The sequence below is a fragment of the Bombina bombina genome, chromosome 6, assembly GCF_027579735.1.
Source record: "Bombina bombina isolate aBomBom1 chromosome 6, aBomBom1.pri, whole genome shotgun sequence".
Taxonomy (NCBI): domain Eukaryota; kingdom Metazoa; phylum Chordata; class Amphibia; order Anura; family Bombinatoridae; genus Bombina; species Bombina bombina.
In genome coordinates, this window is record NC_069504.1 from 133015634 (window position 1) to 133040153 (window position 24520).

Below are 24520 nucleotides of genomic sequence, written 5' to 3' on the forward strand. Positions count from 1 at the left end.
TTTAAAGTTTCAGAACTTGGGTATCTATTATCTTATACTATTCTTTAAGCAGGACTGGTAAGTTTCTGCTGTGATATGATCAAGTTAATCAATCAAATAGTAATAAAACACCCACGCCAACATATATTCCATTTGTATATTAACAAATTATGTTATAATCTAGCCTCCTGTTGGGCTATAAGTGTAAAAAGTATGGAACGCCTGCAATTTAAGTAAAAAAAAAAAGTAAATGTAAAAACGGATAAAGAAAAGCTACTTTTGTAAATCCACATCAGTGTATATGCTAATTTACAGTGTATATGTATAAATACATGTGTGTGTGTGTGTGTGTGTGTATATATATATATATATATATATACTGTATATATATATATATATATATATATATATATGTGTGTGTGTGTGTTATATTGTATGTGTGTGTATATATAAATGTGTTATGTCGTATGTGTATGTATATATAAATGTGTTATGTTGTATGTGTGTGTGTATATATATATATAAATATATATATATATATAGTATATATATATATATATATATATATATATATATATATATATATATATATATATATATATATATATATATATATATACAGTATATACAGGGAGTGCAGAATTATTAGGCAAATGGGTATTTTGACCACATCATCCTCTTTATGCATGTTGTCTTACTCCAAGCTGTATAGGCTCGAAAGCCTACTACCAATTAAGCATATTAGGTGATGTGCATCTCTGTAATGAGAAGGGGTGTGGTCTAATGACATCAACACCCTATATCAGGTGTGCATAATTATTAGGCAACTTCCTTTCCTTTGGCAAAATGGGTCAAAAGACGGACTTGACAGGCTCAGAAAAGTAAAAAATAGTGAGATATCTTGCAGAGGGATGCAGCACTCTTAAAATTGCAAAGCTTCTGAAGCGTGATCATCGAACAATCAAGCGTTTCATTCAAAATAGTCAACAGGGTCGCAAGAAGCGTGTGGAAAAACCAAGGCGCAAAATAACTGCCCATGAACTGAGAAAAGTCAAGCGTGCAGCTGCCAAGATGCCACTTGCCACCAGTTTGGCCATATTTCAGAGCTGCAACATCACTGGAGTGCCCAAAAGCACAAGGTGTGCAATACTCAGAGACATGGCCAAGGTAAGAAAGGCTGAAAGACGACCACCACTGAACAAGACACACAAGCTGAAACGTCAAGACTGGGCCAAGAAATATCTCAAGACTGATTTTTCTAAGGTTTTATGGACTGATGAAATGAGAGTGAGTCTTGATGGGCCAGATGGATGGGCCCGTGGCTGGATTGGTAATGGGCAGAGAGCTCCAGTCCGACTCAGACACCAGCAAGGTGGAGGTGGAGTACTGGTTTGGGCTGGTATCATCAAAGATGAGCTTGTGGGGCCTTTTCGGGTTGAGGATGGAGTCAAGCTCAACTCCCAGTCCTACTGCCAGTTTCTGGAAGACACCTTCTTCAAGCAGTGGTACAGGAAGAAGTCTGCATCCTTCAAGAAAAACATGATTTTCATGCAGGACAATGCTCCATCACACGCGTCCAAGTACTCCACAGCGTGGCTGGCAAGAAAGGGTATAAAAGAAGAAAATCTAATGACATGGCCTCCTTGTTCACCTGATCTGAACCCCATTAAGAACCTGTGGTCCATCATCAAATGTGAGATTTACAAGGAGGGTAAACAGTTCACCTCTCTGAACAGTGTCTGGGAGGCTGTGGTTGCTGCTGCACGCAATGTTGATGGTGAACAGATCAAAACACTGACAGAATCCATGGATGGCAGGCTTTTGAGTGTCCTTGCAAAGAAAGGTGGCTATATTGGTCACTGATTTGTTTTTGTTTTGTTTTTGAATGTCAGAAATGTATATTTGTGAATGTTGAGATGTTATATTGGTTTCACTGGTAAAAATAAATAATTGAAATGGGTATATATTTGTTTTTTGTTAAGTTGCCTAATAATTATGCACAGTAATAGTCACCTGCACACACAGATATCCCCCTAAAATAGCTATAACTAAAAACAAACTAAAAACTACTTCCAAAACTATTCAGCTTTGATATTAATGAGTTTTTTGGGTTCATTGAGAACATGGTTGTTGTTCAATAATAAAATTAATCCTCAAAAATACAACTTGCCTAATAATTCTGCACTCCCTGTATATATATATATATATATATATATATATATATATATATATATATATATATATAAAATATATATATATATATGTGTTGTGTGTGTATATATAAATGTGTTATGTTGTATGTGTGTGCATATATAAATGTGTTATGTTGTATGTGTGTGCATGTATAAAGATTATAATCTAGCCTCTAAGTGTGAAAAGTAAATGTAAAAACTACTTCTGTAAATCCACATCAGTGTATATGTTAATTTACTTGTATATGTGATTGTGTGTGTGTATATATATATATATATATTTATATATATATTTATATATATATATATATATATCCTATATAATAAAAGGCCAGGTATGTTTGCCAGATGCAGCCATGCGCAGTAGAGACTGCACAAGGACAAACATACCTGACCTTGAGCAGCAGAGGAGTGCGCACTGTGGAAGCTGCCTAGTGGGGGCGTGGCCAAATGTGCCGTGTGGGTGCGTGCTGTGATGGGGACGTGGCCGGTGCGCGTGTGAAGGGGCGTGGCCGACAGGAGCAGCCGTGGTGGCAGCTGCATGGTCAAGTGAGAGAGAACAACAGAGGGGAGAGCAAAACAGAGGGGATAGAGGAGGGGGAGAGAAAGAGAGAGACCAAAAGAGAGGAGGGAACGAGCAAAAGAGAGGGGGGAAAGAGAAAAAGAGAGCACAAGAGAGGAGGGAGAGAGAGAGCAAAAGATAGGAGGGAGAGAGAGAGCAAAAGAGGGGGGAGAGATAGCAAAAGAGGGGGGGGAAGAGAGAGCAAAAGAGGGGGGAGAGAGAGCAAAAGAGAGGGGGGAGGGAGAGAGCAAAAGAGGGGGAGAGAGCACAAAAGAGGGGGAGAGAGCGCAATAAAGGGGGAGAGAGAGCACAAAAGAGAGGGGGAGAGAGTGAGCGCAAAAGAGGGGTGAGAGAAAGCACAAAAGAGTGGGGGAGAGAGAGCAAAAGAGAGAGGGAGAGAGAGAATAAAAGAGGGGAAGAGAGAGAGAACAAAAGTGGAGGAGAGAGAGAGAGAGAGCCAAAGAGGGTGGGAGGGAGAGAGCAAAAGAGGGGGAGAGAGAGCACAAATGAGGGGGATCGAGAGAGCGCAAAAAAGGGTGAGAGAGCTCAAAAGAGAGGGGGAGAGAGAGCGCAAAAGAGGGGGAGAGCTCAAAAGAGGGGGAGAGAGAGCTCAAAAGAGGGGGGAGAGAGCGCAAAAGAGGGGGAGAGAGCGCGCAAAAGAGAGGGGGGAGAGAGTGCAAAAGAGAAGGGGAGAGAGCGCAAAAGAGAGGGGGTAGAGAGCACAAAAGAGAGGGGGAGAGCGCAAAAGAGGGGATGAGAGAGCAAAAGAGAGGGGGAGAGAGAAAGAGCAAAAGAGAGGGGTAGAGAGAGCAAAAGAGAGGGTTAAAGAGAGGTAGCAAGAGAGGGAGAGAGAGAGCGAGCAAAAGAGGGGGGAGAAAGAAAGAGCAAAAGAGGGGGGAGAAAGAGAGAGCAAAAGAGGGGGGAGAAAGAGAGAGCAAAAGAGGGGGGAGGAAGAGAGAGGAAAAGAGGGGGGAGAGAGAGCAAAAGAGGGGGGAGAGAGAGAGATCAAAAGAGGGGGGAGAGAGAGGGAGCACATGGGGATATTCATGTTTTAACTTTGTATCAATAAAATGACTTTTTATTCCTATGAAAATCCGGTGAGTGCAGTGTTCTGTTCTGGATGAATGGATTTCAACATATAGATGAATGGATTTCACGTGATGGGGACGTGGCCGGTGCACGTGTGAAGGGGCGTGGCCGACAGGAGCAGCCGTGGTGGCAGCTGCATGGTCAAGTGAGAGAGAAAAACAGAGGGGAGAGCAAAACAGAGGGGATAGAGGAGGAGGAGAGAAAGAGAGAGACCAAAAGAGAGGAGGGAACGAGCAAAAGAGAGGGGGGAAAGAGAGCAAAAGAGAGGAGGGAGAGAGAGAGCAAAAGATAGGAGGGAGAGAGAGAGCAAAAGATAGGAGGGAGAGAGAGAGAGCAAAAGAGGGGGGGGGAAGAGAGAGCAAAAGAGGGGGGGAGAGAGAGCAAAAAAGAAGGGGGGAGAGAGAGCAAAAGAGAGGGGAGAGAGCAAAAGAGGAGGAGAGAGAGCGCAAAAGAGGGGGAGAGAGCACAAAAAAGGGGGAGAGAGAGCACAAAAGAGAGGGGGAGAGAGTGAGCGCAAAAGAGGGTGAGAGAAAGCACAAAAGAGTGGGGGAGAGAGCAAAAGAGAGGGGGGAGAGAGAGAATTAAAGAGGGGAAGAGAGAGAGAGCAAAAGTGGAGGAGAGAGAGAGCCAAAGAGGGTGGGAGAGAGAGAGCAAAAGAGAGGGGAGAGAGCAAAAGAGGGGGAGAGAGAGCACAAATGAGGGGGATCGAGAGAGCGCAAAAAAGGGTGAGAGAGCTCAAAAGAGAGGGGGAGAGAGAGCGCAAAAGAGGGGAAGAGAGAGCTCAAAAGAGGGGGAGAGAGAGAGCAAAAGAGGGGGGTGAGAGTGCAAAAGAGGGGGAGAGAGCGCGCAAAAGAGAGGGGGAGAGAGTGCAAAAGAGAAGGGGAGAGAGCGCAAAAGAGAGGGGGTAGAGAGCACAAAAGAGAGGGGGAGAGAGCGCAAAAGAGAGGGGAAGAGAGAGCAAAAGAGAGGGGTAGAGAGAGCAAAAGAGAGGGTTAAAGAGAGAGAGCAAGAGAGGGAGAGAGAGAGCAAGCAAAAGAGGGGCGGAGAGAGAGAGAGCAAAAGAGGGGGGAGAAAGAGAGAGCAAAAGAGGGGGGAGAAAGAGAGAGCAAAAGAGGGGGGAGAGAGAGCAAAAGAGGGTGGAGAAAGAGAGAGCAAAAGAGGGGGAGAAAGAGAGAGCAAAAGAGGGGGGAGAAAGAGAGAGCAAAAGGGGGGAGAGAGAGAGCAAAAGAGGGGGGAGAGAGAGCAAAATAGGGGGGAGAGAGAGCGAGCAAAAGAGGGGGGGGGGAGCGATCAAAAGAGGGGGGAGAGAGAGGGAGCACATGGGGATATTCATGTTTTAACTTTGTATCAATAAAATGACTTTTTATTCCTATGAAAATCCGGTGAGTGTAGTGTTCTGTTCTGGATGAATGGATTTCAACATATAGATGAATGGATTTATATATATATATATATATATATATATTTCAATATATATATATATAATATAGATGAATGGATTTCAATATATATATATATATATATATATATATATATATATATATATATATATATATATATATATATATATATATAATATAGATGAATGGATTTCAATATATATATATATATATATATATATATATATATATATATAATATAGATGAATGGATTTCAATATATATATATATATATATATATATATATATATATAAATAAATATATATAAATAAATGTGTTATGTTGTATGTGTTTATATATAAATGTATTATGCTGTATGTGTGTGCATATATAAATGTGTTATGCTGTATGTGTTTATATATAAATGTATTATGCTGTATGTGTGTGCATATATAAATGTGTTATGCTGTATGTGTGTGCATATATAAATGTGTTATGCTGTATGTGTTTATATATAAATGTATTATGCTGTATGTGTGTGCATATATAAATGTGTTATGCTGTATGTGTTTATATATAAATGTATTATGCTGTATGTGTTTATATATAAATGTATTATGCTGTATGTGTGTGCATATATAAATGTGTTATGCTGTATGTGTTTATATATAAATGTATTATGCTGTATGTGTGTGCGCATATATAAATGTGTTATGCTGTATGTGTTTATATATAAATGTATTATGCTGTATGTGTGTGCATATATAAATGTGTTATGCTGTATGTGTTTATATATAAATGTATTATGCTGTATGTGTGTGCATATATAAATGTATTATGCTGTATGTGTTTATATATAAATGTATTATGCTGTATGTGTGTGCATATATAAATGTGTTATGCTGTATGTGTGTGCAGATATAAATGTATTATGCTGTATGTGTGTGCATATATAAATGTGTTATGCTGTATGTGTGTGCATATATAAATGTATTATGCTGTATGTGTGTGCATATATAATTGTGTTATGCTGTATGTGTGTGCATATATAAATGTGTTATGCTGTATGTGTGTGCATATATAATTGTGTTATGTTGTATGTGTGTGCATATATAAATGTATTATGCTGTATGTGTGTGCATATATAATTGTGTTATGTTGTATGTGTGTGCATATATAAATGTATTATGCTGTATGTGTGTGCATATATAATTGTGTTATGTTGTATGTGTGCATTTGACAGTTACATGCTTCACCTTTCCATACATTGCGTAGCACAGATAAATACACTCAAATATAGTTTCTTATTTGAGATTTGTAAAGCAATTCTGCTTGTACCAAGGTAACATTCTAAGAATTGTCAGTATACTAGAAGCATTGAGATGCCACTTTATTTAAATATTTGGTACTAACAATTAGTTTATTCAAGGCTATACAATAATAAAACATTGTATTCTGAATATTTTGAATAAAAATTTTAAACAGCTAAAAGCAAGTATTCTTTTATTGCAAGTGTCTTGTTCATTTCAATATATTACTTTTCCCATTTCTCTTGACTGTAGAAAGCAAGCGTCAGATGTCTTCTGATAACTGTGCAGCACAAAGTCCTTTTTCTGTTTTGGGAAATTTTGAATTAAAATGTAGCACATAAGAGATTAGAAGTGCTGGCCTATTTAAATGCACAAAGCCATCAGGATTCTATTATAAGTCAAATTGTTACTAGGAATCTACATTTAAATATGGAAAGAAATATTGCTTGTGCTCTATTTAGATATAAGATAAGTGGAAGACTTCAGTTAAAATGTAACATTACACACTAAAGTTTATAAGCAGTACTTTTTTGTTCAAGCTGCGTACTGTTGTAATGCACCGTTTTTAACCTTTGTATTGCAGTTAAGCTTTGGTGTTGCCTAGCAACTACTAGCTTATTTAAGAACTATGAGAAATGTATGTATGGTTTTTTTGTATTTGCCTATCCAAATTCATAGCATTTCACAGCGGCGATAAACATTCATCTACATAATAATGTAAGAATATGTTCTTAAAACTTAAAATGCTAATGTTTGGACAATTACTCTACTATTGAATATGAAATAAGAAATTAGATGTAGGCTCCTATCTGTGGAACCACGTCACTGCATTATTATAAAGAGGTTTTATGGTATATGTGAATGAAGAGGAGGCGCATTTTTAGCACGAAAAGACATTTATAGTTTTAAAGCTTATTCTCAGTAGATATTAAAAATAAATGTGTCATTTAACTGCTTCGACTAATGAAATTAACCCCTTCACTTGAACGTTTAAAGGGGAATAGAAAGCAAGTTTAATGTAGTAAGAAAAATCAGAAAATGCACCAGACAATGCACCAGACAATAAATAGAAGATGTAAAAATGTTTTCTTTGTGGCAATGACATTTGTAAAGCACAGCCAAATGTTATAGCTCTGGGTACATAAGTACAATAACACAGATTTATTATAAAAAAATACAGATACACAGAACACACTATTATTTTATTATTGTTATTTATAAAGCCCCAACATTTTATGCAGCACTACACAGCGGTACATTACAATCATAAGGGTACAATACAATAAAAAGCTTACAATGAGACATTATGTAAGACTATGCAATATACATTACTACACATTGGCAAACATAAACAAAAGGAGAGGAGTGCCCTGCCCTTAAAGTGAATGTAAATTTTGATGTTTAAGTGCCCGGTTTTTAAAACTTTGATTAAAAACAGGGGCACTTTAATTCATCAAAATTTACATTTCACTCCTGTTGTGACAAAAAACTTACCTTTTAAACTTCACAGCAGCTGCAGCTTTCTCCGGTCTCACAAGCCATTTCTGATGTCAGAAATGATTGATAGGTCATCCTCCAATCACAGATTCCCCCCCGGGGGATTCAGTGTCTGATTCACTGCTGTGATTGGAGGAAGCCGATGCCTCATTTTAGACCCAGGAAGAGGCTTTGAAACAGGTGGAGGAAGCTGGAGCTGCTGTGAAGATTAAAAAGTAAGTTTATTTTCACAACAGGAGTGAAATGAAAATATTGATGAATTAAAGTGCCCCTGTTTTTAATCAAAGTTTTAAAAACCGGGCACTTTAGCATCACAATTTACATTCACTTTAAGCACAATCGGTTGTAGATGCATTTTTATACAAAGTGAGCTACAGTTAGAGAGGCTCTCAAGCTTACAATCTAACAAACTTAAACAAAACAAGAAAGAGGAGGGCAGACGCCCAATCCGAGAAATGCAGTAACCAAGGAAAATATACATTGAAAAGGAAACAAATTAACTGGATACAATAATAAACCTGCAAGTAGGAACTAGAATAACTGTAAGCTGATCTCAATGGACATAAAAAGTCAAAATTAAAATTCAGATAAAGCATGTCATGTTGAACAACTTTCCAGTTTATGTCTAGTGCTTTTTTGTCTTGGTATTCTTTGTTGAAAAGCATACCTAGATAGGCTTAGGAGCGGCAATGCACTATTGGGAACTACCAGCTTATTTTTGCTGCTCATATATATGCTTCTTCTCATTGGCTCTCTCAATGTATTCAGCTTGCCCCCACTATGCATTGCTGCTCCTTCAAGTGAATGTAGCAAATATGATAACAGTAATAAATTGCAAAGTTGATTATTATTTTATCTAGTTAATTTCTTTTCTTTTTTTTTTTTACAAATAAGTAAGCTAAAATATAAAGGGGAATCATTGGATGTGATATACTTGGATTTTGCAAAGGCATTTGATACAGTGCCACATGAGAGATTCATGTACAAAATTAAGGGACTGGGAATAGCTGAAAATGTTAGCTCATGGATAAGTAACTGGATTAAAGATAGGGAGCAACGAGTAGTAGTGAATGGATCATACTCAGATTGGACAAATGCAATCAGTGGAGCCCCACAAGGTTCAGTACTGGGCCCTGTTATTTTTAATATTTTTATTATTGACTTGGAGCAAGGAGTAAAAAGCAACATCTCTATTTTTGCAGATGATACAAAGTTGTGTAAGGTCATTAGGTCAGAGCAGGATGAACTTCTGCAGAAATTAGAAGTATGGGCAGGTAATTGAAAATGAGATTTAATACGGAAAATGCAAGGTTCTACATTTTGGAAGTAAAAAAAAGGAGGCACAGTATTATGTAAATGGGACTAGACTTATCCAATCAGAGGAGGAAAGGGATTTGGGAGTAGTAATAGATAACAAGCTAAAGATGGGCGCAGAATGCTAATGGCTGATTAAAAAAAATATATAAAAAATGGCTTGTGTGTATATCCTTTTTGTTTATATAGTATATGTCACCTTGAGCTGGATACAATTGTTTCCTTAGTTTGTTTAGTTTATGTCGCTTTATATTTGATAGAATTGTCATTGGTGGAGCTCTTAAAACAAAGTTCAAGGTAAAACTACAGTTATGTTATATTTGCATGGTACCTGCAAGCCACTCATTAAGGGCGTTTAGTGGGGTTGAATGGATCGTCTCTCAAAAAGCACAGTGTTCAACCTTAGCTGGAATAAATTACTGTTATTCAGGTAATTTTTCGTAGTCCGCTTCTGAGGAGGCTGGTGTCCGAACTCCGATTTCGATGTTTCCCATGTGGAGTAGGCGTCTGACGTCACTGTGTTTACGGATCTGTGTGTCTGGACCGCAATGATAATCAGCTGTTTATCTGTGATAGTAGATCATCCAGTGAATGTCCCTCCTTACTCTGTCAATTTACAGGCTGAGGATATCTTAGAGTTAGATGCGGCCGTCTTTAGTACAATTTATTCTTGAGGGTTAATTCCTCTCAAGATTACTATAAAGGACGTTATTTGACCATCTAATCTAAAAATTTCCAAAAGTACACTTAGTCACACACAGTCAACGCGTGTGTGACTAAGGAGCGACATTCACTGGATGATCTACTGTCACAGATAAACAGCTGATTATCATCGCGGTCCAGACTCACAGATCCGTAAACACAGTGACGTCAGACGCCTACTCCACGTGGGAAACATCGAAACCGGAAGTGCTCCGTGTACTGTAATACACAGAGTCCGGACACCACCCTCCACAGAAGCGGACTACGAAAAATTACCTAAATAACGGTAATTTATTCCAGCTAGGCTTGAACATCAGAGACAAAAGTAACTCATAATGAGAGACTAATTGTTCCACTGTGCTTTTTGAGAGACGATCCATTCAACCCCACTAAACGCCCTTAACGAGTGGCTTGCAGGTACCATGCAAATATAACATAACTGTTGTTTTACCTTGAACTTTGTTTTAAGAGCTCCACCAACGACAATTCTATCAAATATAAAGCAACATAAACTAAACAAACTAAGGAAACAATTGTATCCAGCTCAAGGTGACATATACTATATAAACAAAAAGGATATACACGCAAGTCATTTTTTAATATATATTTTTTAGTCAGCCTAAGGTGACATATACTATATGAATTAAAAGATATATCCGCAAGCCATTTTTTATTATATTTATTTTTTTTATTCATATTTTTTTGCAACACGTTGCTAAAACCATTTTTAAGTGCACTTTATTATATTTTATAATACTGGACGTCCAGATCTAGGAAATATTACACATTGTTTAGCCATAGCAAGAGTATCTCTGAAGACACTCTTATGTAGTATATTGTTTTTATTGTATTCATCGTGATTTAACTATTGATAAACAATTCTTGTAATTTTGTTTGTCAAATGATATAACATTTTATTTTGTATTAATAAATAGGTATTATTGTATTCTGCTTATTTCAAGCTCATCCTTAATATTTGTTTTTTTTGTATAAAATATGATTTTGACTTGATGCAAGGGAAGAAAGCATAATTATGTCACTATATAAATCCCTGGTAAGACCTCACCTTGAGCATGGAGTGCAGTTCTGGGGACCGATCTCAAAAAAAGACATTGCAGACCTAGAAAAAGTTCAGAGAAGGGCCTCAAAGCTAATAAGGGGAATGGAAAATTTAAACTTTGAGGAGAGGTAGCCAAACTGGGTCTGTTTTCTATAGAAAACAGTGCTTAAGAGATGACATGATTACTTTATATAAATATATTCAAGGACCATATACAGAGATGGCAGAAGCCCTGTTTTTTCGACTTCCCTATCTTTTTGGTTAATGAGTGTCATCTGCTTAGCTTACAAGACAGCGGGACATCGTCCTCCTGAGAGGATAACGGCTCATTCCACTAGAGCAGTGGCTTCCTCTTGGACCTTTAAGAACGAGGCCTCTATGGATCAGATTTGTAAGGTGGCTACCTGGTCCTCCTTTCTTGGCTGAAGCAGCTTTCAGGAGAAAAGTTTTGCAGCCTTTGGTGCCCTCAGAATAGGATCTGCATCTTCCTTTTTGGTCCCTCCCGTTATTCATTCAGTGTCCTCTGGAGTTTGGGTATAGTTTTCCCAACAGTAAGGAATGAAGCCGTGGGCTCTCCTTATCTTAGGAAGGAAAACATAATTTATGCTTACCAGATAAATTTATTTTCTTCCGGATAGGGAGAGTCCACGGCCCCCACCCGTTTTTTTCTTGTCTGTGGGCAGTCCCCTATTATTTATTTTCCATCTTAATGGGAAGAGAGTCCACTGCTTCATTCATTACTTGTGGGAATTAAGAACCTGGCCACCAGGAGGAGACAGACACCCCAGCCAAAGGCTTAAATACCTCCCCCACTCCCCTCATCCCCCAGTCATTCTTTGTCGGAAGATTCATAGTAGTTTCTTATAGAGTGTAGTACTCCTCACAATGAGACTGGAGTTTTAAGTAGTCCGGTCAGCCTCTCAGTGAGAGCATGGGTGATAGTTGGAGTCCGGAGATGCAGGGAGAGTCTTTCTGCAAAACCATCCCGACTCAGATTAACGGCTCTATAAGCAATCAGCGTTGACGAGTTTCGCTGCCTGCTTTCTGTTCTGAAATCCATGTCAGGAGCGACGCTACTAAACTGTCACACTTGAAAGGCCGTGTTCCTGTTCCACGGCATAGATTCTGGTAAGATCGTTTCATTATATACATATAAAGTAAGAAGACAGGGTCACAGTGTGTCTCCTTTTATCTGTTTAGAATAAAGGGTTAATACCCCAGGAATGGTGGTTATTGAACAAGGAGGGATTTGTGCACAATGTTGTCTACTGTATATTGTGTTTATGCTGCGACATGTGTGAGATGAGGCTTTGTCAATGTGCGAACAGTAAGGTTTTTGAGATGTCGGCGCAACATTTTTTATGGCGTTTTCTCTTTAGTGCAGGGGCGGTTTCTGCATGGCACTCCATGTGACTGGGTGTGGTCTCTTCAACTTCCTCTTTCTTGACCGGTGGTGGCAGGAGACAAAGCGTTTTCTCGGTTGTCCGGGTCATAGGAGGTAGTGAGTGTCCTGGCCATTAGGATATAAAGGTGCCATTTAGCTTATATCGAGTCCGTAATAAAGGCGCAAGCTATGGAGGACTCTGATATGTTAGAGGGTACTCCCTCTTTAATTAAACCTAACAACTGTTTATATTGTGCAGAGGTCTGGGTTGATCTGCCTGCTCAACTCTGTTCCACATGCTTTGAAGTACCACTGAGCCGTCCACCTCTGAGGGTTCTCCGTAGTGCGAGGTGCGTTCCCTACATTCATCTCCGATTGCACATGCTGCTCCCGGGCCGATCCTAATCCTCCCGAGGGGGGGCCCTTTGGCCGCCAGATTTTGCTGAGCAATTTCTCTTGGCCTTCAATGCTTTACCACGATCTGCTAAGCGCAAGTGAAAGGTGATTCATAGCTATCCATCCCAGGGGTCATCGACTCCACTTGATGTCTCTGACAGATTATCCGCTGATGAAGACGACTCCGACTCTTCGGAGGATGCTCTTTCTGGGTCGGAATCGGCAATATCTAGTCCTCTGTCTTCGGAGGAGCCAGATTTTAAATTTAAGATGGAGCATTTGCGCTTTCTGCTAAAGGAAGTGCTAGCTACGTTAGAGGTTCCGGAGCTGAAATTGCCAGAGGAACCTTTGATCTCTAAACTAGATAGGGTTTACGAGGACAGGGTGGTTCCACAGACCTTCCCGTTCCCATTACAATGGCTAATATTATTAAGAATGAATGGGAGAAACTTGGATCTTCATTTTCTCCCTCTTTTTTCTTTTAAAAAGCTGTTGCCCGTTCCGGATTCACAGCTTGAGCTGTGGGGGGCCATTCTTAAGGTGGATGGTGCTATTTCCACTGTCGCTAAGCGAACAACTATCCTGCTTGAAGATAGCACTTTGTTCAGGGAGCCCATGGACAAAAAATTGGAGTCCATGTTAAGGAAGATGTTCAAACTCACGGGGTTTGTTTTTCAACCAGCAGCGGCAGTTGCTGCGGTGACTGGAGCTTCTACCTATTGGTGTTACTCTCTGTCAGCTATGTTCGAGGTGGAGACTCCCCTCGAGGAGATACAGGAACAAATTAAGGCCTTAAGGGTAGCTCATTCGTTCATCTGTGATGCAAATATGCAGATTATTAGCCTGAATGCCAAGACTTCAGGTTTTTCTGTTCTGGCCCGTATGGCTCTGTGGTTAAAGTTGTGGTCTGCGGACATGACTTCCAAGTCTAGATTACTCTCCCTCCCTTTTCAGGGAAAGGTTCTCTTTTGTCCTGGTTTGGACTCTATTATATCCATGGTCATTGGGGGAGGGGCAAGGGTGCTTTCCTACCGCAGGATAAGAAGAGTAAGCCTAAGGGTTCTACTTATCGTCCCTTTCATTCCGACAAGTCTCAACGCCAGCAGCCTGCCATGAAAATTAAGCAGTTCAAGGGATTTTGGAAACCAGCTCACTTTTGGAACAAGTCCAAGCAGAGTAAGAAGCCCGCCGAAACAAAATCGCCATGAAGGGGCGGCCCCCGATCCGTCTCTGGGTCGCGTAGGGGGCAGACTATCTCTTTTTTCGGAGGCCTGGATAAGAGACGTTCAGGACCCTTGGGTTCTGGAGGTCATAGCCCAGGGCTACGGGATAGGTTTTAAGACTCATCCGCCAGATTCCTCCTGTCAAATCTATCTTCAAGACCAGAGAAGAGAGACACATTCCTAGGTTGTGTGAGGGATCTCTCCTCTCTGAGTTATTGCCCCAGTCCCTCTAGCAGAAAGAGGTCTGGGTTATTATTCAAACCTTTTCGTGGTCCCAAATAAGGAGGGCACGTTTCACCCAATTCTGGACCTGAAGTGTCCATACAAGTTTCTGTCAGTCCCATCATTTAAAATGGAGACGATCAGATCAATCCTGCCCCTAGTTCAAGAGGGACTATTTATGACGACAATAGACCTGAAGGATGCTTACCTTCACGAACCAATCCACAAGGACCACTTCAAGTTCCTAAGATTCACATTTTTGGACCAACACTACCAGTTTGTGGCCCTACCATTCGGTCTGGCCACTGCCCCAAGAGTCTTTACAAAGGTTCTGGGAGCGCTGTTCTCGGTTTCGAGAGTTAGAGGTATTGCAGTGGCTCCTTATCTGGATGATATCCTGGTCCAGGCTCCTTCCTGCAGTCTCGCGGAGGATCACTCAAAGACTTTTTCTCCTTCGATCCCATGGATTGAAGATAAACAAAGGAAAGATTTCTCTGGTCCCCAGCAACAGGGTGGAATTTCTGGGTACAATAATAGATTCCATATCCATGAAGATATTCATATTTTTTTTTTTTTATTTTTTTTTTATATTTTTTATTGAGGTTCTTTTCAATACAAACAATCAATAATTGTCAATGCATAATACAAAGTAAAGTAAAGTAAATTATTTCAGAGCAGGTAACTAGAGCAAAACAGATAAATGAACAGTATGCATATTACCCACTCATTGCATGTAGTAAATACTATTCTAACAGTATACCCACCGTGACATTAAAGCGGCCACTCTTGGACCACATATTTGCTATCAACCAAACTGGATGTGGGTAAACATTATTGTTAGAGGGCCACTCATGGACCCTAAATGAAGAACCTCTATTTTATGTTTTTCAACAGATCTGAGATACTATGTAACTGGTAACCGTGTAAACACTTTTATATTTCTGTATATTTATTAAGTATTGCAGTGAAACAGGTTTGAAGTAAGGATACTTGGGACTCCGCCAGATGTGTAACTCAGGTAGGAGATTTACAACTGATATAATATTAGAAAGTGGAGCTGCACCTAGACCTTAAAGCTGTAATTATGAGATGTATGTAGAGTCCAGTGAACAGAATAAGCGCTGTAATTTTCCCGAAAGGAGGGACCTGTGAGGCTAAATTAGGTTTGCATATAGAGGATAAGGGGTAACCTTGCTAATAAAAAGGAGAGGCATATTTGGCGTTTAACTGGGATCCTTTAGGTATAACAGTGTAGAATATTAGCAGTAAGGAAAACAGGTATTCTGAATTGTAACTTAATCATTTATTGGGACACATAAATGCTAATGTATGCCTTTGGTTATAACTTTATCTAGATGAAAATTCCAGCCTTGGTAGTTGTAGATGCTAGAGCATAGGTAAGGTCTAATAAATATACATACTTAGATTAAAGGGAGTTGTCCCGCCATCTCGGCCGCTGACAGCAGGACGCCATCCCAAATTAATAAGCAGAACCACTAGGGAAATAAATAAAATGTTTGACTCAATAGCTTCAAGATATTATAGGTTAATGGGAGGTAAATAGACGTATAAGTGAGAGGCTGTATAAGGCAATCATATTTGTTAAACAGTAGTAGGGTCCCATAAAACAAAAAAAAAAGGCTGTAAAATTTAAAACAGGCAGTGTGAAGTTTAGCTTTAAATAAATAAATAGATAAACATATAACTGTGGGATCTCATAATGGTAATGTATGGATTGTTGTTAAACTCCATACTAACTTGAGGCAACAGAAACAGCATTCCAACACTGAAAAGCATGGATCAACAACAAACAAACAAAGGCATCTACACTATGAGTTATTCTTAGTTAGAAAGGGTAACACTCATTATGGCTATTATTTCACTGTCATTGTCCCTTCAATGTTCATTACAGTCAGTTTATAGAGAACCGTTGGTGGTCTGTCTTACTTGCGACAAGGTTACCTGAGACCTAGCAGCAACAAACAAAGCCTGTGAGCAAGGAAGTCCACCGTGGGACACCATAATGTGTTCCCAAAGAGGAGCCCGCAGCAAACCACCCGGGTCCCAGTTCAGGTATATCAAGGGTGAATGGAAGTAGATAGCTGGTAAGAGAGGTGCTCTTGAGGGCTGCGCTGCTCGCGGCTGTGCGGATCTGCTGATCTGGGTGCAGGCTTCAGCTAGGATCGCCGTTATGCTAGGTTCCAAAGGTATCGGCTGCCAGGGCAAAGTGAAAGTAGGTCTGCTCATGTCGGTAATTTTTTCCCAAGCTCTCCCCCACTGAATGCAGCTCTCCATCTCCATGGCACATAGTGTTTGTTTATGTCCGGTGTCCGGAATCACAGTTTCCGTAGGAGCAGAGTTTAAGTCCCTCTGGGGTGCATTGTCAACAGGCAGCGAGTGTTGCAGTTTCATGAGCGGATGGGAATGTCTCAGGAGGTTGTTGAAAAGTGCGATCGTCACTGTCGCTGGATGCCATGTGAAATTTATCCTCAAAGGCGACTCTGTGCGTTTCAAGCAGGCAGCGGAGCTCCTCCAAAATATAGATGTCAATCTCCATATTTCATCTAATGTATGGCAGGTCTATAACGCAAAATGTTTTACAAGAAATGTATATCTGTAAAGCACATTGAGTGCTGCGTACCGACAGGGCCAGAGGCGTCCTGCCGGGGGGTTTAGAGTAGGCCAAGATTGTAAAATGGCTCTGGGCGGCGATGCCAGCAGTTATCCTCACAAAATTGTATTCAATAGACGCAGAGTCCAATTCACCATTCAGCTCCGGTGAAATATTAAATGGATCAATGAGTTAGGTTGGGAATTTCTATGATTTTCAAAGAAAGGCTGCAGCAGCACACAGCTATGCGACCGAACATGGCCGCTGCCCGGAAGTTCCCCCCATGAAGATATTCTTGACAGATCAGAGACGTTCCAAGATAGCGTCCAACTGTCTTGCCCTTCGGACCTCCTCAAGGACATCTGTGACCAGGTGTATGGAGGTGATTGGGCTCATGGTATCCAGCATAGATGTCATTCCATTCGCCAGTTTCCATCTCAGACCTTTTTCAGTTATGCATGTTGAGAAAGTGGAACAGCGATTACTCAGATCTATCCCAACAGATATCTCTGGACATCCTAACAAGGGAATTCCTCTCTTGGTGGATCCATCTGGGACAACTGTCCCAGGGGACATCCTTCTTGAGGCCATCCTGGCAGATTGTGACTATGGATGCAAGTTTATCAAGATGGGGAGCTGTTTGGGGTGCCAGAAAGGCACAGGGCAGGTGGACTCGAGAGGAGTTGAATCTACCGATAAATATTCTGGAACTCCGGGCGATATTCAACGCTATGAGGGCTTGGCTCCCCTGTGGTCGTCCCAATTCATCAGGTTTCAGTCGGACAACATTACCTCGGTTGCTTACATAAACCATCAGGGGGGAACGAGAAGCTCCCTAGCCATGAGGGAGGTATCTCGGATTCTGGAATGGGCAGAGAACCACAATTGTTCGCTCTCAACGATCCACATTCTGGGTGTGGACAACTGGGAAGTGGATTTTCTCAGCAGACAATCGTTTCCTCCGGGGGAATGGTCTCTCCATCCTGAGGTGTTTGCGGAGATCAGCACCAGATGGGTGACGCCGGAGATAGACCTCATGGCGTCCAGACTCAACTTCAAGCTACCCCGATACGGGTCGCGATCCAGGGATCCCCAGGCAGAGCTGTGATAGATGCCTTTGCAGTGCCCTGGGAGTTCAACCTACTTTACATTTTTTCACCATTGCCACTTCTACCTCGTGTAGTGGCCCGCATCAAGCAGAAGCAAGCTTCGGCTATTCTGATCGCTCCGTCATGGTCGCGGAGGACGTGGTTTGCGGATTTGGTGGGGATGTCATCATCTCCTCCATGGAGGTTACCCTGTCGCAGAGATCTATTGGTTCAGGGTCCCTTTCTACGCCAAAATATTTATTCTCTGAGGATGACTGCGTGAAGATTGAACGCCTAGTCTTATCCAAGAGAGAATTTTTTTAGAGAGTGATTGATACTCTCATTCAGGCCAGGAAGCTGGTCACTCGGCGCATCTACCATAAGGTGTTGAGGACCTACTTGTCCTGGTGTGAGGAACGTGGATACCCCTGGCAAAAGGTTAGGGTATCCAGGATTCTGGCCTTTCTCCAGGATGGACTGGATAAGGGTCTTGCTGCCAGTTCCTAAAGGGGTCAGATTTCGGCCATATCTGTACTGTTGCACAAGAAGCTAGCGGAGCTTCCTGATATTCAGTCCTTTGTTCAGGCTCTGTCTACGATCAGACCTGTCTTTCCAAATTCTGCTCCTCCTTGGAGCTTAAATTTGGTTCCTAATATTTTGCAGAGGGCTCCGTTTGAGCCTATGCATGCGCTTGACATTAGACTTCTTTCCTGTAAAGTCCTGTTATTACTGGCTATTGCATCGGCTCGCAGAGTTTTTGAGTTAATGGCCTTGCAATGTGAGCCTCCTTAACTGTTTTTTCATGCTGATAAGGCTGTTCTTCACACTGGATTGGGTTTTTTTTCTCAAGGTTGTGTCGAATCGTAACATCAATAAGGAAATAGTAGTTCCTTCCTTGTGTACTAACCCTTCTTCATCAAAGGAAAGGTTGATTCATATTTTGGATGTGGTTCGGACCTTGAAGTTTTATCAGGCCACAAAGAAATTCAGACAGACTTCGTCTTTATTTGTTGTTTATTCAGGGAAGCGCAGGGGGCAGAGGGCCTCTTCCACTTACTGTCTTTTTGGTTGAAGAGCATTATTCGTCTGGCCTATGAGACTGCGGAACATAAGCTTCCTCAGAGGATTACGGCTCACTCAGCTAGGGCTGTGGCCTCTTCTTGGGCCTTTTATAACGAGGCCTCTATGGAGCAGATTTGTAAGGCGGCAACTTGGTCTTCCTTGCATACTTTTGCAGCTTTTAGGAGAAAGGTTCTGCAGGCTGTGGTGCCCTCAGTTTAGGGTCCGCCTTTTTTTACCCTGTTTTTTTCATTCAGTGTCCTTTAGAGCTTGGGTATTTGTTCCCACAAGTAATGAATGAAGCAGTGGACTCTCCTAACATTAAGATGGAAAACATGAATTATGCTTACCTGATAATTTCATTTCCATCTGTGGGAGGAGAGTCCACTGCTCCTGCCCGTTTCTCCGGTGGGCAGACCTAAATTTAATTTTATTCTTCTGGCACCGTTTATACCTTGATATTTCTCCTACTGTTCCTTGTTTCTTCGGCAGAATGACGGGGGGATGAGGGGAGTGGGGGAGGTATTTAAGCCTTTGGCTGGGGTGTCTTTGCCTCCTTTTGGTGGTCAGGTTATTAATTCCCACAAGTAATGAATGAAGCAGTAGACTCTCCTCCCACAGATGGAAATGAAATGATCAGGTAAGCATAATTTATGTTTTATCTTCTGGCCCCATTTATACCCTAATGTTTCTCCTACTTTTCCTTGATCCCTTGGCAGTATGACTGGGGTAATAAGGAAGTGGGAGGGATATTTAAACCTTTGGCTGGGGTGTCTTTCCCTCCTCCTGGTGGCCAGGTGTTGTATTTCCCAACATTAAGGAATGAAGCCGTGGACACCCCCTATCCGGAAGGAAAGGAATTTATCCGGTAAGCATAAATTATGTTTTTTTTAGGGATCAAAAAAGTCTCTAGAAAATTCTCCAAAGGAAAGTTGTTACATGAAATTGTTGTCATTATATGGGGTAGCACCACATCCATCACCCATTCATACTATCGCGGGCCTCCTTTTAGGTCTCCCTGACTCCTACCCTAATACCTGGACCAATCTGGGGCTTACGAAGTTCAAGGACCTGTTGGTCCCACAATTAATGAACCATTTTCCTCCCCTTACACAGCTTGTGGGTTCTCAGGTAATCCCCCCCCCCCCAAGCTACATTTTGAATTTATGCGATTTAAGAGCATACTTAGCTCCTGGGGATTCTCCCCTTCCCCTCCTCGTCCTCTGACTCCCTGGGAAGCTAGGTGGCAGAGAGGTGTGAAGCTGTTTAGACCTATGTCTCAACATTATCTGTTAAAGGAAGGGGCACTGCCCATAGATAAGGCACCCCATCTACTGAAATGGGAAAACATACTACATACTTCTTTTCCTTCACAGATATGGGCTAGAGCATTTGACCTTACTTCCAAAGCCATCCACTGCACAACTTTGTTTGAAGCATTCTACAAATTGTTATCACATTGGTACTTTGTACCCACAAGATTGTTTAAGTTAGGTCTAATCACTTCCCCTCTGTGCTGGAGGTCTTGCGGCCTACCGGGCGATTCCCTCCATATTTGGTGGGGATGCCCTAAAATTAAGTTATTATGGAACAGGGTCTTTGCGACTCTGTCGAAATTGGGAATCCGGGTTCTTAAGTCCCCGGAAACTGCCGTTCTCCACGTATGACTACATCCTCTCCCCAAATATCAAAGCTATTTATGTATCTACTTTTTCACTGCCACGAAACTAGCTATAGCTAGATCCTGGAAAAAAAATAGGCCCTCCGAGTGGAACTCTATTTTAGAAATCATGGCTTATATTAAAGCTATGGAAAAGAATGTATTCAATGACTCAGAATTCTATCAGAGCGCCAACTTTAGAAGGCAGGGTCTTAAATACACCAAAAACTTCACAATTGTATTTTAGTGTATTTATTACAACACAATAAAAACAATAATAAACGGTTGACTTCCCAACAATGTTCATGTGTGTTTTAGGATACAATGAAACCAGTATTAATGGAGCCCAATATTGTACTTAAACAGTATTGATAGCTAAAATTCACAAACAGTTAATTAAAAAATCACAGTCCTCAGGATATTCAGGATATTAAAAACAGAATTACGTTTTAAAGTTAAAAACAATCTAAATGTCCCTCATGGATCCATGTTAACAGTCTAGTAATTATTCCAACCATTCATTGGAGCCAATACACTCAATATTGGAGCTTTTAACACCAATAACTGCCTGTATGCAGATTTAAAAAATTCTGACGGTCTATTGAAAAACTCCCTTTAACAAAGCATTATGTGGGATAACCTGTATATCTCAAATAATAATTTTGGCAGGTTAAGTGGATGGAGAGCAGAGTGTGGTTAAACTCACAATGGCACCTAACTCTCAATAACAATCCGGATTACCTGATTAAAATCCTCAAAATGGATCCTAGATCCTTGTGCAGCAGTTTGGAACACAAATCAACAAATGAATAAGATGAATAAATAAAAGTGGTAATACCGTTTTTCAGTGGTGCAAATAATTGCTGTGCCAATTTAAAAAGTTAAAAACTTACAATATTAAAGTGTCTCCTAAAAAAACATACAATATTAAAGTGTCTCCTAAAAAAACAATACACAGCCTGATTTGAAATCCTTTCAAAATCGTGATAAAAAATTATTATCAAAAAACGTGAAAAAAGAACAAAGTCAAATAATCTAGTGAAAAATATTGCAGTGAAAAAACAGTTTGGTGATTAATCCTCAATTCAGTGCTTGATCCAAAAATTTTTTTTATATACCGTATTGTGCCGAATATAGGCCGCACCTGATTATAGGCCGTACCCTTAAAGTTTGGTGCCATTTTTAAGAAATGTAATTTTAAAGAAAATATGCACATTAGTTGCACAAGCTGCAATGTCTGCAAGTGATTGAGACCTGGATTCCCAAATGTGCAAGCAATGAGGGCCAATGCAGGGTGCTAGTTCCCAGGGGATCCTTTTCCACTTTCCCAATAGTATAGAATATAACAAAGGAAAGATGCTGCACTCCTTAGTACCGTAATTTCAAATGTGAAAAAAACCTTTATTCAGCCATTACAGCTTTAGTGGCTGAATAACGGCTTTTTTCACATTTGAAATCACCAGCACTAAGGAGTACAGCATCTTTCCTTTGTTTTATTTTACCATATCGTATTAAAGCAATTTTTTTATTTATTTTAGCAGGTATGATGTGAAGGCAAAAAAAACAAAACTGTTTCTTACCAGAAAATATCAGTATCGCAACTGACTCACATGTCCCTTGTGCTCTGCCCACTTCCTCCCTCCTCATTCATATGTCTGTTCTCAGCATTACTGCATCTTCACAGCGGTGGCTAATGCATACGAGTGTCCTGCCAAACCTACCAACTATCGTCCCTCTCGCAAAACCACCCAATTTCGGCGGACTACATTACCCATAAGGCCACAGGGTGCACCGGAAGTTCGGCCATACTGCGCATGTACGATTTAGCCGAAAAGCACCCGATTATAGGCCGCGCCCCGCATATAGGCCGCACTGCAAATTTAAAGCTACAGATCAAGGGAAAAAAGTGCGGCCTATATGCGGAACAATACGGTATATAATAAACCTATAAAGTGTCAAACTAATCCAATTGAAGATGAGTTGTGCTATGTAAAAATCAAAGGGTCTGTATGCAAAAAATGTTAAGTTTTAAATATCCTCACTGTCCTATGTGTGCAAGATTTTTCAGGCAGCCCTGGGTCCCTTTGCCCTCAAGCGTGCGGTCCCTCAGCCTTTTCAAGCCTTTGTTCAATCTGCTTACTAGCTCACGGTCCCTCTGCCGAAAAAATATATAATAGTGTAGATTGCTACAGATGGGTGAATAATGTGAAATAACACTTACCAGCCAACGCGTTTTGGTCCGAAATGACCTTTCTCAAGACTGGTTTTACCTATTATACAGGGCATTTAAATACCCTGTCGCAAATAACCTTTCCATAGCACCGGAAGTGTTTGTTTAAAACCTCCGTTTTTTTAATATTCCTCTTGGTGTCATTCTAACGTGTATTTACAACTGTGGAAACTTATATGATCCTCCTATTGTTTACAATCAAATATATAAAAACCATTGTATAGTTATTCTTAGGTTATTTTCTAACCCGGTTTTCGTCCATTTCTATTGATTATTCTGGTGGCCTAAATTCCTTCTGTAATTCGCTGTTCTTGGGGGTGTGTGACAAATATGTTTTCTTATTGGGTGGTTTGCCTTATGCGTGTGCTTGTATTTCCTTATGATAATTAATTCAAAATATCGCTTCAGAAGAAATCGACATTTTATCTGCTTTAGCTATATTCCTATTGGTTATTCTGGTGGCCTAAATTCCTTCTGTAATTCGCTGTTCTTGGGGGTGTGTGACAAATATGTTTTGTTATTGAATGGTTTGCCTTATGCGTGTGCTTGTATTTCCTTATGATAATTAGTTCAAAATATCGCTACAGAAGAAATCGACATTTTATCTGCTTTAGCTATATTCCTAATATTCATGAACTTTTTCAATATGTGAATATTATATCTTAAGACATTTCATGATCGTTGGTAATCTTTTGGCCTTCCCAATTTGTTTGGGTTATTCTGGTAGGCTATATTGCTCCTTTATTGGCTGCCCTTAGGGGTGTGTGACATATGGGTTTCCCTATTGGGTGTTTAGACCTGTGTGTGTCCATCTATTTCCCTATCAACCAATATGTTCAACCTTCTTCATAGTGAAAATCGCTCCAGGGGAAACACATTTTTATCGGCTTTGTCTGCATTCCTTAATGTTCATGAACTTTTTTCTTCCGTGTATGTTGTATCGTAAGGCATCTAATATTCATTAGTGATCCTCTAAATATATCCCTTTTATTCAAATATTAGATGAGTCTGTAAAATTAACTAGCCTTTATGTTTCAATATAAAAATATGTTTCTCAACCAGAATGTTTGCTTTAAATTCACCTAATTTACTGATATCGCTCCAAAGGAGAATTCCTTTTCATTTTTTGCTTTCCTATATTACATATAGTCCGCAACCTTCATTTCTGATAGCCATTCTGAATCACAATAAATCCATCAGTTTTTCACTGTCAGCAATGTATTTAACTTTTTGTCTGCCGGTTTAAATTACCGGAGCTTGAAATTTTATATATTGGTTGGTTATAAAAAACTCTTCATTAAGATTCTTTTAATATAAAAACCTTCTAGGTTACTTCTTCTTAGAGTAATTCTTTTTAGAATAATATATGGGATTATTGTTGTGAGGTGGGTGTTCCTGATATTATAGTGATTCTCCAACATAAGGGGGGGGGTGAGGGGGGGGTTTGCTGAAGGGGACCTTAGGCTAATATTTTACTCACAAGTTAGTCGATTGATATTAATTTAATATTAGCTTTTCCTTGTTCATATGTGGTATTTAATTTTCTTTCTTTACATGGACTT

The 24520-nt window shown here is 40.3% G+C and overlaps 1 protein-coding gene across 3 annotated transcripts in view; it reads left to right on the forward strand.

Annotated features, from left to right (window-relative positions):
• TBC1D22A (TBC1 domain family member 22A) overlaps nucleotides 1-24520 on the forward strand; it is a 1537055-nt gene that overhangs the window by 382513 nt on the left and 1130022 nt on the right. The gene's annotated exons all lie outside the window — the stretch shown is intronic.